This window comes from Salvelinus alpinus, chromosome 14 (genome assembly GCF_045679555.1).
Source record: "Salvelinus alpinus chromosome 14, SLU_Salpinus.1, whole genome shotgun sequence".
NCBI classification, from domain to species: domain Eukaryota; kingdom Metazoa; phylum Chordata; class Actinopteri; order Salmoniformes; family Salmonidae; genus Salvelinus; species Salvelinus alpinus.
This window is the reverse complement of record NC_092099.1, coordinates 542,497-554,956: the sequence shown is the minus strand read 5'-3', so window position 1 is coordinate 554,956 and position 12,460 is coordinate 542,497. Positions and strand designations below refer to the sequence as shown.

At 46.9% G+C, this 12,460-nt stretch overlaps 1 long non-coding RNA gene across 1 annotated transcript; it reads right to left on the bottom strand.

Moving 5' to 3' along the window:
* Positions 1–921: 921 nt before the first annotated feature.
* On the bottom strand, positions 922–1,326 carry LOC139538282 (uncharacterized). The gene is made up of 2 exons (XR_011667697.1): positions 1,200–1,326; positions 922–1,093 (listed from the first exon to the last, which is right to left on the bottom strand). It is a non-coding gene; the product is annotated as an uncharacterized lncRNA (long non-coding RNA).
* Positions 1,327–12,460: the final 11,134 nt, after the last annotated feature.

Below are 12,460 nucleotides of genomic sequence, written 5' to 3'. Positions count from 1 at the left end.
AATGAGCTTCTGATTTTCACTTGTAACAAGTCTGGCCAGGCTAACAAAGCTAGTGACCTTCACCTACTTGACAGGGGCTAGTAGCTTCATGTGTACCTAGCTAACATTAACTGGATAACTAGTGATGTGGCTAATGTCAAAGTGGATGACGTGGATAAGTGACATGTCAACAGAGCTGGGACACCTCATAATTTCTGGCTACATGTTATTGACACAGCAGCGCAACAGTAACAAGCAAACAGGTGTAGCTAGCTAGTAGCAGTTGGTTGGCTAGCTAGCTAAGCATAACTACCTGTGCAGTGAAGTTATTCACTGATTTACCAGTACTGCACTGCATAATGATAGCAAATGAGATAGTGTCTTCAAAACTGCAAGGTGTGTCTCCAGTAATGTATGTCATTAAGCAGACGCTTTAATCCAAAGAGACTTACAGTCATGCATGCATAAATTATTTTATGGGTGGTCCCAGGAATCGAACCCATTCCTGGCACTGCAAGAGCCATGCTCTACAAACTGAGCTACAGAGGACCGCAGCCTAGCTGTCAAATGGCATGTGAATTGCTGGCCAATATGATACAAAATGCTGCAAAGTACACGAGTAAATGATTTCAGTTCAGGTAAAGTTCTGTGAACTTCGGTAACACTTTACTAGACACCTAGTGTCATAACACGTAATGATATGTCATTAACCATGTCTTAATATGTCATAAATTGGTCATAACACTGTCATGAACTGTTGTGAAATATATTACATTATTTGATTGCTTATTATGACACCTACATAAGAGTGTCAAAACCTGCAAAATATTCCATTATAAACTGGGTGGTACGAGTCCTGAAAGCTGATTGGCTGATAGCCATGGTATATCAGTGTCACGCTTTACAAAAATCGGACCCAGAAGCAGACCAGGACAAGGTGAGTATGAAGATGGTGAGAATTTATTTAAATGATGAGAACGTGGAGGTAGATAGTTCCGGGTGGCGGAGCGGACAGCGGAGGTGGGTTGATGGGAGTGGATGAGCAGATCCAAAGGATAGGAAAAAACACTAGCGACGAGCAGACAGGGATGGGTGATGGGTTCCGGGAGAATGGCTGTAGATAGAACAAAACGGAGGTCAGTTAAAGGCAAGCAGATGTACAAAACAATAAAACAAAACAAACTCTATAACTTGGAGACTGGTTCGTGAGCAAAACATACTGGTCATGGCTAACGATCCGGCAGGGAATGGAAGTCAGGTCAGAGCTTTTGAAGGGAAGAGATGATGATCAGGACAGGTGTGCAGAATACTGATGGGACACAGGTGCGGGTGAACATCAATCTCCCAACAAGCTAATTCGCCCGGCAACCAGACAGGGTGCGTTCCAGGACACCTGAAACACACTCCAGGACAGACACACAGGCAAACCCAGACTCAGGAAGCGGAATTCGTGACAGTACCCCCCCTCCGACGAACGCCACCGGGCGGACTACCTGGAGCGCCAGGGTGGAGGCGGTAGAAGTCACGAAGCAGGTCGTCATCCAGGATCTGACGCCGAGGAATCCAACTCCTCTCCTCTGGACCATATCCTTCCCAATCCACTAAATACTGGTACCCTCGACCCCGCCGTCTGGAGTCCATGATGCGGCGCACCGTGTAGACAGGACCACCTCCGATCATCCGAGGAGGAGGAGGACGAGGAGGAGGGGGCAACAGAGGACTGAGGTGAACCGGCTTGAGGCAGGAGACATGAAAGGTGGGATGTACTCTAAGAGTTGCAGGCAACTTGAGTCGAACCACAACAGGATTAATGATTCTCTCCACTACGAACGGACCAATGAACTTCGGTGACAACTTTCTCGACTCAGTCCGTAGAGGAAGATCCCGTGTAGCCAACCAAACCTTATCTCCGACCGTATAAGCTGGGGCAGGAATACGGCGACGATTCGCCTGGATCTGATACCGATCAGACACTCTAAGGAGAGCCTTCCTGGCCCGATGCCAGGTCCGGTGGCAACGACGAATGTGGGTCTGGACAGAGGGAACCGAGAGATCCCTTTCCTGAGAAGGAAACAAAGGAGGTTGGTAACCGTACAGGCATTGGAAGGGGGACATCCCAGTGGCAGATGACGGAAGGGTATTATGGGCATACTCGACCCAGGGTAATTGAGATGACCAAGAGGTAGGATCAGAAGAGACAAGACAACGCAGCGTGGACTCCATCTTCTGGTTGGCTCTCTCCGCCTGACCATTAGATTGAGGATGAAATCCAGAAGTGAGACTGACTGTAGCTCCAATGGCCAAACAGAAAGATCTCCAAACAGCAGAGGTAAACTGAGGACCACGGTCAGAAACAATGTCACTGGGCAATCCGTGGACCCTGAAAACCTCCCTAACCAGGATCTCAGACGTCTCCGTAGCCGATGGAAGCTTGGAGAGAGGAACAAAATGAGCAAACTTGCTGAATCTGTCCACAATGGTCAGAATGACCGTGTTCCCAACAGAAGGGGGCAATCCCGTGACAAAATCCAGGGCCAGATGCGACCAAGGTCGCCGAGGAATAGGTAGAGGGTGAAGAAGCCCAGAGCTGGGCCGATTGGTACTTTTGTTCTGAGCACAAACAGGACATGCGGCAACAAACCTCCGGGTATCTTCTCCCATGGCAGGCCACCAAAATCGTCTGCGCAGTAGCGCCATAGTCCGAGCAACGCCAGGGTGACAAGCTATCTTGCTGGCGTGGGACCACTGAAGAACAGCAGAACGGACCGACTCAGGCACGAACAACCGACCGGGTGGACCGTTACCAGGGCCGGGCTGCGTCCGAAGGGCCGCCATCACATCCTCCTCAATCCTCCACGTAACGGCTCCCACGACAAGATTCTGGGGAAGAATCGTCTCAGTCTTGGCCCCACTCTCCTCCGTCTTGGAGAACATCCGGGACAAGGCGTCCGCCTTGCCGTTCTTCGACCCAGGTCGGAACGTCAGGGAAAAATTGAAGCGTCCAAAAAACAAAGCCCACCTGGCCTGACGAGAGTTGAGACGTTTAGCCGATTGCATGTAAGCCAGATTCTTGTGGTCAGTCCAGACCACAAACGGTTGCTCCGCTCCCTCCAACCAGTGACGCCACTCATCCAAGGCAAGCTTCACAGCGAGAAGCTCCCGGTTACCCACATCGTAGTTTCTTTCAGCTGGAGAAAGACGACAAGAGTAGAAAGCGCAGGGATGGAGTTTACCGTCAGTGGAGCTACGCTGAGACAGGATGGCGCCCACCCCCACATCAGACGCGTCCACTTCAACAACAAACTGACGGGAAGTGTCAGGTTGAGAGAGAATCGGGGCGTTGGTAAATCGACTCTTCAAATCCAGAAATGCTCGGTCTGCCTCAGGAGTCCAACAGAACCTTCTGGTGCAAGACGTCAGAGCCGTTAATGGGGCGGCCACCCGGCTGTAATCACGGATAAACCTCCGATAGAAGTTCGCAAACCCCAGGAATCTCTGGAGCTGCAATCTCGTACCGGGCTGGACCCAATCCCGAACCGCCCGAACCTTCTCTTGGTCCATCTTGATCTCTCCCCTGGAGATGATGTACCCGAGAAAGGATGTAGTGTGGGCGTGAAAATCACACTTCTCTGCCTTCACAAACAGACGGTTCTCCAATAACCGCTGCAGGACCTGCTTAACATGCTGGATGTGGCTGGAAAGCTCCTTGGAGAAAATCAGGATGTCATCCAGGTAAACGAACACAAACAGACCGATCATATCCCTCAGCACGTCATTCACCAAACCTTGGAACACTGCTGGAGCGTTGGAAAGTCCAAACGGCATCACCAGGTACTCGAAATGTCCCATAGGTGTATTGAATCCAGTCAACCACTCGTCCCCCTCCTTGATCCGAACCAGATAATACGCATTGCGTAGATCAAGCTTCGTAAACACAGTAGCACCCTGTAAAGAATCGAAAGCGGAGCTCATCAAGGGCAAGGGGTACTTGTTCTTGACCGTAATATCATTCAACCCCCGATAATCAATACACGGTCGAAGAGAGCCATCCTTCTTACTAACAAAAAAAAATCCAGCTCCCAGGGGTGATGACGAGGGACGAATGAGACCTGCAGCAAGAGACTCCTTTATGTAGGTCTCCAGGGCTTCCCGCTCAGGTCGAGAAATACTGTATAACCGTCCCTTGGGAAAGGCAGCTCCAGGGAACAGCTTAATCGTACAATCATAAGGTCGGTGGGGAGGAAGTGACTGAGCTCTCTGCTTACTGAACACCTCACCCAACTCGTGATATGTCTCCGGAACCAGGGACAAATCAGGAGGAGCAGACTCACTGACCCGACTGGGGACAGCATGAGAACAGGCAGTCCTGAGGCAGTTAGCATGGCACTCAATGCTCCAACTAGTTACCTTACCAGTCACCCAATCGAACGAAGGATTGTGTTCTCTTAGCCAGGGGTATCCAAGAACCAGAGGTACATGGGGGGAAGGCAAAATAAAAAAAGAAATAACCTCTGAATGATTCCCCGACAACAACATCTTAACCGGCTCCGTCCTCATAGTGATCCGTGCCAGAACACTACCGTTCAGAGTGGTTGCTTCAATGGCTTCCGGTAATTGCTCCTTGGAAAGCCCCAGCTGTTCCACTAAGTCGGCATCAATGAAGCTGTCATCGGCACCTGAATCGATGAAAGCGTTAATCGCTAAACTCTGATCCTTATTTATGAGGGTAGCAGGAAAACGGGGTCTGACGGGTATCTTGAGAGGTTGAAACTGGCTCGCTAACAACCCTCCCAAACTTAACGAGCCGAGCAGTTTAACGGGCGCTGAGGACAACCGGAGATGTAATGTCCCGAACTACCACAGTAGAGGCATCTGTTGGTCTCACGTCTACGTTGGCGCTCGTCCTTAGTTAACCCGTGCCGCCCCACTTGCATAGGTTCAGGATCTGGCGGCAGGACTCCTTTATTAATCCCGTGTGAGGAAACCTGATTAACCCCTTCTGGTTCCCCTCCTGACCCGAATGGTAACCGAGTAGCTGATAGATTGGACCGAACCCACTGCTTCTCCCTCCTTCTCTCTCGAACTCTGTTATCCACCCTAATGGATAATGCGACCAAACTGTCCAGGTCACAAGGCTCCGGATAGGAAATCAGCTCATCCTTGAGTTGCTCCGACAACCCCTGGTAAAAAGCCGCTTGTAGTGCCTCCTCATTCCACCCACTCTCCACAGCCAATGTTCGAAACTCAATCACAAAGTCTGCCACATAACGAGCTCCTTGGCGAAGAGAAAACAACCGCTTAGCTGCGTCCTTACCTCGGACTGGATGGTCAAAAAGCTTTCTCATTTCTGCCGTGAACTCCTGGTATGATGCTATGCAGGTGTCCTGTTGTTCCCAAACAGCTGAAGCCCATTCCAAAGCTCTACCACGCAGCAGTTCAATAACAAAAGCTATCCTAGCCTTGTCTGTGGCGTAAGAGTGGGGCTGCAGCTCAAAAACTAACCCACACTGCATAATAAATGAACGGCATCCTCCCAAATCCCCTTCATATTTATCCGGCGTCGGTACCTTGGGCTCACGGAAGGAAACCGCTCCAGACGCGGCAGGTGAGAGGGGTGAAACAGGTGGTGAAGAATCCGCCGGAAAACTGAGCTGATTCTGGATTCTCGCCAAGCTGGTAGAGAAGTTCTGGACTGAACTCGCTATCTCCTGTAGCGCTGTGCTGTGTTGACCCAATATCATCCCCTGATGGGAAATGGCATGTCGAACGGAGTCCAGGTCCGCTGGGTCCATACTTGGCCGGATCGTTCTGTCACGCTTTACAAAAATCGGACCCAGAAGCAGACCAGGACAAGGTGAGTATGAAGATGGTGAGAATTTATTTAAATGATGAGAACGTGGAGGTAGATAGTTCCGGGTGGCGGAGCGGACAGCGGAGGTGGGTTGATGGGAGTGGATGAGCAGATCCAAAGGATAGGAAAAAACACTAGCGACGAGCAGACAGGGATGGGTGATGGGTTCCGGGAGAATGGCTGTAGATAGAACAAAACGGAGGTCAGTTAAAGGCAAGCAGATGTACAAAACAATAAAACAAAACAAAACAAACTCTATAACTTGGAGACTGGTTCGTGAGCAAAACATACTGGTCATGGCTAACGATCCGGCAGGGAATGGAAGTCAGGTCAGAGCTTTTGAAGGGAAGAGATGATGATCAGGACAGGTGTGCAGAATACTGATGGGACACAGGTGCGGGTGAACATCAATCTCCCAACAAGCTAATTCGCCCGGCAACCAGACAGGGTGCGTTCCAGGACACCTGAAACACACTCCAGGACAGACACACAGGCAAACCCAGACTCAGGAAGCGGAATTCGTGACAATCAGACCGTGTACCATGAGTATGACAAAACATTTATTTGTATTGCTCTAATTACATTGGTAACCAGTTTGTAATAGGAATAAGGCATCTCGGGGGTTTGTGATATATGGCCAATATCCCATGGATAAGGGCTGTGTCCAGGCACTCTGTGTTGTGTCGTGCTAGAAAAGCCCATAGCCGTGTTATATTGGCCATATACCACACCTCACCGGGCCTCATTGCTCAATTATACCATAGCCTACTTGTCAACAGCATTTTTATGTTATATAACATTTTCTGAAATGTACTACATGCTCCTACCCAAAATCTCTGTTGCTGATGACTGGGGTGAATGCAGGTGCAGATTTCAGGAGCCAGACACCCTCTTTTTGACTGACTGACATAAAGGCATGTACGTGATAGGCTTATCTGGTTTATATGATTCTGATCGTCATAATGCTTCTTGACAGTGTCATAAAGTGTATTTTCTTAGTCCAAGTAAAGTGACACCGTATAGTTAGAATGCTTCATGACAGTGTCAAACAGAACTATTAGGACATATTACGACATGGTTATGATCGAGTCGTAATGTGTTATGATGCTAGGTATCAAGTAAAGTGTTACCAAAGTAATATTGTATAGCTGCCTATTTATGCTGTTTTCTCTTAGGATACCCATCCCAGCCCCCATAAGTGAAACCATGAACAAACAGACACCTTCCTCTCCTTGGAGAATGCTTGAGTATATCATTGTACTGTATGTCAATGTCAAGTTCATAGAATTTAGGCTATACATTGATCCATAACAGACAGAGAATGGCGCTGCATTGGAAAGTGGCGGTTTTACGGGCTCCTGACCAATTGTTCTATTTTCTGTACTTTTTCGCTCTGATCTTAACATTTTTTGTACGTAATATTTCCTCCGTTGTTTCCTATGACCAAAAAATTACTTCTGGACATCAGAGCAGCTATCACTAACCTCGATTTGGACTGGGACTTCTGCATCACTGAGTTGGAGGCGAAAGACATATAGATTTTTCCCCGACACTCGAAGGAGGAGGAGACGGTGCTATAGAGGTCAACACGCGGGCACTCTGATAAGACTACAGTGGTGAGTAAATGAAACGCTTTACCCTCCATTCTATTAGCAAATGTGCAATCGCTGGAGAACAAACTGGACAGAATAAACAGAATAAACGGAACATTAAGAACTGTAATATACTATGCTTATCGAAGTCATGGCTGAACAAGGACATGCATAATATACAGTGCCTTCGGGAAGTATTCAGACCCCTTGACTTTTTCCACATTTTGTTAGGTTACAGCCTTTTCTAAAATGTTGTTATGGACTTCATCCCGGTGCACAGGCGCAGACATGGACGGACTCTCAACACCTGTGGCCAAACCTTCCCCCTCACCTGCTGATTTGGGAGCCTCACGCACTTTATCCCTGGGTGGAGGGTGCACGGGCTGCAATGCAGCTTTCCTTGGTGGAGGGGGCACACTCCCCCGTTTCTATGTGAATAAAATAAATCAGTGTATGACTTGTATATTAAGTTAATGACAACCAAGTTTCACATTCTCTTAATATCATGACACAAGGCGAGACCCAGATGCAGACACAGGAGGCAGATGGTTGGAGTCTTACAATGTTTAATAATCTAAAAGGAGTAGGCAAGAGAATAGTTGTGGACAGGCAAAAAGGTCAAAACCAGATCAGAGTCCAGGAGGTGCAGAGTGGCAGACAGGCTTGTGGTCAAGGCAGGCAGAATGGTCAGGCAAGCGGGTACAGAGTCCAGAACAGGCAAGGGTCAAAACCGGGAGGTCTAGAAAAAAGAGAATAACAAAGGCAGGAGTACGGGAAAACCGCTGGTTGACTTGGAACATACAAGACGAACTGGCACAGAGAGACAGGAAACACAGGGATAAATACACTGGGGAAAACAAGCGGCACCTGGAGGGGGTGGAGACAATAACGAGGACAGGTGAAACTGATCAGGGTGTGACACTTAATTACTTACCCTGATCCAGTGATGCAGTTGTGGGGGTTTCACGTGCCGACTTCACCGTTTCAGATGTTACTGCTAAATTATGTAAAAGTTGGGATTAAACCATACGAAAAATAAAAATAAAGCAAAAAACAAAATAGAAGAAACTCACCTTTTTTGAAACATTCAATGTCGCCGTCGGAGCATGTGCCAGTGTATGCGCTTTCACCAATGATTGCCCAGATGCTCTGGTCCATTTGGGAGAGCTCCGCCGTGCCGGGCCCCCCTCTCGTTGCCTTAATGCTCCGGTTATGAATGGCTATTCCTTTTCTCCCTTGCAGTTTAAGGTCAGACCATTTCTTTTTCACATCAGCCACAGTTCTGTCTAGCTGCCACCTCGTTCACTGCAGCGGCGACACACTCCCAAGCTACCTGTTTGGCTTTGTTTGTCAACCCACTATTTGTCCACCAAATAATACGTGTGGCCTGTCTTCAATCTCCCCTACCATAGCCGTGATCTCGTCTTCCAAAAGTTTGCTTTTCTTTTTTGGTCCATAGCTATTCCTGACTAAACCCTTATTTGTGCTTGCATTCTATAAGGGGAAATCACTGACGTTCAGGTGCCGTCAATTTTAAGTTAATTTGAGATTTATAGATCACAGGTGCGTAAATTACAAATGGGCTTCTTAGAAACTGTGTAAGCAAGGTTATTTATGCTCAGTATCTTTTATGAATCCAATGTAAGCACACCGTTGGAAATGATCTTACGACTTAGTTCAAGTATAAATCTAAGAACATTTTTATAAATGAGGCCCCAGATGTGCAAAGCTCTCAGAGACTTACCCAGAGAGACTCACAGCTGTAATCACTGCTAAAGGTAATTCTAACATGTACTGACTCAGGAGTGTGAATACTTATGTGAAATAGATATTTTTGTATTTCATTTTCAATAAGTTTGCTAAACAAAAAACAACAACATATTTTCACTTTGTCAATATGGGGTATTGTGTGTAGATGGGTGAGGTAAAAAATCTATGTAATCCATTTTGAATGAGGGATATGAATAATTTCTGAAAGCACTGTATCCCAACCAGAAGCCATGAATTACAGGTAAAATCCACACTGAGCTAAAGGCTAGAGCAGCCGCTTTCAAGGTGTACGCCCTCCGACAAACCATCAAACAGGCAAAGCTCAAAACGTACTACACTGGTTCTGACGCTCGTCAAATGTGGCAGGGCTTGCTAACTATCATGGATTACAAAGGTGAACCCACCTAAGAGCTAACCAGTGACGCGAGCCTACCAGATGAGCTAATACCTTCAATGCTCGCTTTGAGGCAAGCAGCACTGAACCATGCGTGAGTGCACCAGCTGTTCCGGATGATGGTATGATCATGCTCTCCATAGCTGATGTGAGTAAGACCTTTTAAACAGGTTAACATTCACAAGGCCGAAGGGCAAGATGGATTACCAGGACACATACTCAGAGCATGCGCTGACCAGTTGGCAAGTGTCTTCACTGACATTTTCAACCTCTCCCTGACCCAGTCTGTAAAACCTACATGTTTCAAGCTAGCCACCATAGTCCCTGTGCCCAAGAATGCCAAGGTAACCTGTCTGAATGACTACCGCTCCATGTCACTCACATCTGTAGCCATGAAATGCTTTGAAAGGTTGTTCATGGCTCACGTCAACACCATCATAACAGAAACTCTGGACCCAATCCAATTTGCATACCGTTCAAACCGATCCACAGATGACCCAATCTCTTCTGCACTCCACACTGCCCTTTCCCACCTGGACGAAAGGAACACCTACGTGAAAATACTGTTCATTGACTACAGCTCAGCATTCAACACCATAGTGCTCTCCAAGCTCATCACTAAGCTAAGGAGCCTGGGGCTGAACACTTCCCTCTGCTTCTGGATCCTGGACTTCCTGACTGGTCTCCCCCGGTGGTGAGGGTGGGCAGCAACACATCCACCATGTTGACCCCCAACAGGGGGGCCCCTCAGGGGTGCGTACTCAGTCCCTCCTCTACTCCCTGTTCACCCAGATCAGCGTGACTATCAATAAGTTTGCCTACTGCGTGACGGTGGTAGGCCTAATCACCGACGACGATGAGACAGCCTATAGGGAGGAGGAGGTGTGGTGCCAGAACAACAACCTCTCCCTCAACATGGGCAAGACAAATGAGCTTATTGTGGACTACAGGAAACAGAGGGTTGAACACTCCCCATTCAGATCTATGGGCCTGTAATGGAGCGGGTCGAGAGCTTCCTCGGTGTGCACATCACTAAGGATCGATCATGGTCCAAACACACCAACTCAGTCGTGAAGAGGGCACGACAGGAGGCTGAAAAGATTTGACATGTGCCCTCAAATCCTCAAAACGTTTGACAGCTGCACCATTTAGAGCATCTGACTAGCTGCATCTCCGCTTTGTATGGCAACTGCTTGGCATCTGACCACAAGGCGCTAAAGAGGGTAGTAGGTAGGGCTATTGCACTCATTGTATTACCGCTACACCGGCGGTCACGAGTCATGAAGGCAGTCAAATTCCACATTACTATTTAGTCACGGTAATTAGGCTTCTCCCAAGCTCTGATGCTGCTGCTGGTAATTAGTAGCCTACCAAACTTGCTAACTGCCTGGTACTCAGTACTCTGTTGTCCCTCTAATCACTCTGACATCAATGCAAATGTATTTGAAAATCTAATCAAACACTTTGTGAGAGCCCGTGAGCTCATGTTGCGCTCCATTTCTATAGGCTATGCAATAGGGGGAAAAAAACAGAGTGATGGCCGCTAATAAAAAGAGGAGGACCCATCAGCTTTCTATAGGCTAAGCCTACTGTCACGCCCTGACCATAGAGAGCTTGTTATTCTCTATGTTGGTTAGGTTGTGGTGTGACTAGGGTGGGTCATCTAGGGGTTTATATGTCTATGTTGGTCTGTTATGGTTCCTAATCAGAGGCAGCTGTTTATCGTTGTCTCTGATTGGGGATCATATTTAGGCAGCCATTTCCCCTTTGTGTTTCGTGGAATCTTGTCTATGGATAGTTGCATGTTAGCACTATTATTAGCTTCACGTTTCGTTTGGTATTTTGTTGTTTTTGTTCGGTGTTCATTTAACCTCTCTTGGGTACGTGAGACGTTAGCGTCCGACCTCTTCAACAGCCAGAGAAACTGCTGGGCGCCAAATTCAAATAAAGAAATACTCATTATAAAAATTCAGAAAAAATATATATTTTACATAGGTTTAAAGATGAACTTCTTGTGAATCCAACCACGGTGTCAGATTTAAAAAATGCTTTACGGCGAAAGCATACCTTACGATTATTTGAGAACATAGCCCACTAGACAAATCATTACAAACAGTAACCAGCCAAGTAGAAGAGTTACAAAAGTCAGAAATAGATACAAATTAATCCCTTACCTTTGATGATCTTCATATGGTTGCACTCAGCAGACATTCATTTACTCAATAAATGTTCCTTTTGTTCGATAAAGTCTCTTTATATCCAAAAACCTCAGTTTTGTTCGCGCGTTTTCTTCAGTAATCCACAGGCTCAAATGCAGTCAAAACAGGCAGACAAAAAATCCAAATTGTATCCGTAAAGTTCATAGAAACATGTCAAACATGTCAAATCCTCAGGTTGTTTTTAGCCTAAATAATCGATAATATTTCAATCGGACAATAGCGTCGTCAATTTAAAAGGTAAACAAGAAAGGCACTCTCTTGGTCTCACGCATGAAAAAGCTCTGTGACACTTTAGGGTCCACTCATTCAGACTGTTCTTACTTCCTAATTTTTCAGAATACAAGCCTGAAACAATTTCTAAAGACTGTTGACATCTAGTGGAAGGCATAGGAACTGCAATTTGAGTCCTAAGTCAATGGATACTGTAATGGCATTGAATAGGAAAAAAAAAAAAAAAAACGACTTCCTGAATGTTTTTTTCTCAGATTTTCACCTGCCAAATCAGTTATGTTATACTCACAGACACTATTGTAACAGTTTTGGAAACTTTAGAGTGTTTTCTATCCAAATCTACCAGCTATATGCATATCATATCTTCTGGGCCCGAGAAGCAGGCAGTTTAATTTCCGAATGCTGCTCCCTACCCTAGAGAAGT